The sequence below is a fragment of the Bison bison genome, unplaced genomic scaffold (assembly GCF_000754665.1).
Source record: "Bison bison bison isolate TAMUID 2011002044 unplaced genomic scaffold, Bison_UMD1.0 scf7180017864105, whole genome shotgun sequence".
NCBI lineage: Eukaryota > Metazoa > Chordata > Mammalia > Artiodactyla > Bovidae > Bison > Bison bison.
Genome location: NW_011494677.1, coordinates 11,423,615 through 11,426,251, shown reverse-complemented (window position 1 = coordinate 11,426,251; position 2,637 = coordinate 11,423,615).

The window sequence follows — 2,637 nt, the reverse complement described above, 5'->3', positions numbered from 1 at the left end:
AGATATAATGGTAATCTGAGTTAAATTCACCCATTCCAGTCCATTTTAGTTCGCTGATTCCTAGAAGGTCGACGTTCACTCTTGCCATCTCCTGTGTGAGAACTTCCAATTTGCCTTGATTCATGGACCTAATATTCCAGGTTCCTAAGCAATATTGCTCTTTACAGCATCGGACCTTGCTTCTATCACCAGTCACATCCACAACTGGGTATTGTTTTTGCTTTGGCTCCATCCCTTCATTCTTTCTGGAGTTATTTCTCCACTAATCTCCAGTAGCATATTGGGCATCTACCAACCTGAGGATTCCCTCTTTCAGTATCCTATCATTTTGCCTTTTCCTACTGTTCATGGGGCTCTCAAGGCAAGAATACTGAAGTGGTTTGCCATTCCCTTCTCCAGTGAACCGCATTCTGTTGGACCTCTCCACCATGACCCACCCATCTTGGGTGGCCCCACAGGGCATGGCTTAGTTTCATTGAGTTAGACAAGGCTGTGGTCCTAGTGTGATTAGATTGACTAGTTTTCTGTGATTATGGTTTGTGTGTCTGCCCTCTGATGCCTCTCGCAACACCTACCCGTGGGTTTCTCTTACCTTGGACGCGGGGTATTTCTTCACGGCTGCTCCAGCAAAGCGCAGCCACTGCTTCTTACCTTGGACGAGGGATATCTCGTCACAGCCGTCCCTCCTGACCTTGAACGTGGAGTAGCTCTTCTCGGCCCTCCTGCGCCCGTGCAGCCACTGCTCCTAGGACTTGGGGTAGCTCCTCCGGGCCGCAGCCCCTGACCTTGGGCGACAGACCACGTGGCAGAAACACACTGGCTGTGACAGATCGCACAGAAGCGTAGCCAAGAGGAGCTACCCCTCTCCCAAGGTCAGGGGCGGCGGCCAGGATAAGCTACCCCACGCTGAATGGATAGATTCATTTTAACAAGTACCTGAATACATTCATTGAAATGACTTTTTATTCACTAAGGTAGTTGTTGGCTGTTTGTTTTATCATTTTCCAAACTGCCCACAAAGGCATTTTCTCCATCCCACTCTCAAGAAGACATGGTGCTTTTTAGTATAAAGAGATTTTTAAAATCTTGACAAAAAAAGTCTAGAATTCTGTGAAAAGTCAATTAATTTTCTATTTCATGAGTTGAAAATTATGTGAGACTTACAGAGAGCTTCATTTATTTTCAAATTGTGTTTCCCTTCTTTCCTCTGGGGCAAAACAGCCTCCACTTTAATTAGGTAAATCTTCCCCAGAATTTGATGTTGAATAATAAGTTCATATATCATAAGCTTACCCACTATGTTTAGAGATCATTTTTCATTAAGGATGTAATAATGCTCACACCTTCATTAACTCTGTTTAGCAGCACTAATTACGATGGATGCTAAAGACTCTCATGCTTCATTTTTCCTCAGTGTCATCTCATCAAACCATTAGGACTCACCACTAAAATATAATGAATATTATAAGTATATATTTATTTAACACACATTATTGTTCCTAGCATCATGACCATAACCTCTAGATAGGTTTCAATTTTTCTGATTAAAGTCATAGGCCAGGAACCAAAACTAATTTATCAGTGTCCCAGTGCCTGACTGTAAGTCCACAGTGGCCTGCCACAGCGGCAGGGGCTCTGGGTGCAGTAGACATAAGCCCTCTTGGAGGATGTCACCATTAACCCCACCATAGAGCCACCAGAACTTACTCAGAACTGGGGAAACAGACTCTTGGAGGGCACAAACAAAACCTTGTGTGCACCAGGACCCAGGAGAAAGGAGTGTCCCCACAAAAGACTGACCCAGACTTGCCCAAGAGAATCCAGGTGTCTCTGGCGGAGGCATGAGTCGGCCGTTGGCTGCTCCGGGGTCACAGGCACTGAGTGCAGCAGGGCCTGCATGGGACCTTTTGAAGAAGGTCACCATTATCTTCATTTGATCCACCATAGTTTGGCCTCAGGTCAAACAACAGGAAGGGAACACAGCCCTGCCATCAGTAGATTTACTGAGCACGGCCCCACCCATCAGAACAAGACCCAGTTTCCCCCTCAGTCAGTCTCTCCCATCAGGGAGCTTCCATAAGCCTCTTAACCTTCTCCATCAGAGGGCAGATAAATGAAAACCACAATCACAGAAAACTAACCAAACTGACCGTATGGACCACGGCCTTGTCTAACTCAATGAAACTATAGTCCATGCCGTGTAGGGCCACCCAAGATGGACAGGTCATGGTGCATAGTTCTGACAAAACGTGGTCCACTGGAGAAGGGAATGGCAAACCACTTCTGTATTCTTGCCTTGAGAACCCCATGAACAGTATTAAAAGGCAAAAAGGAGACTGAAAGAAGAACTCCCCAGGTTGGTAGATGCCCAATATGCTACTGGAGAACAATGGAGAAATAATTCAAGAAAGAATGAAGAGACAGAGCCAAGCAGAAATAAATGCAGTTGTAGATGTGACTGGTACTTTGTTCATAGTGAGGCTTCCTAAGGCCCACTTGACTTCACATTCCAGGATGTCTGGCTCTAGGTGAGTTGATCACATGAAGATCTTTTTTGTACAGTTCCTCTGTGTATTCTTGCCACCTCTTCTTAATATCTTCTACTTCTGTTAGGTCCATACCATTTCTGTCCTTTAT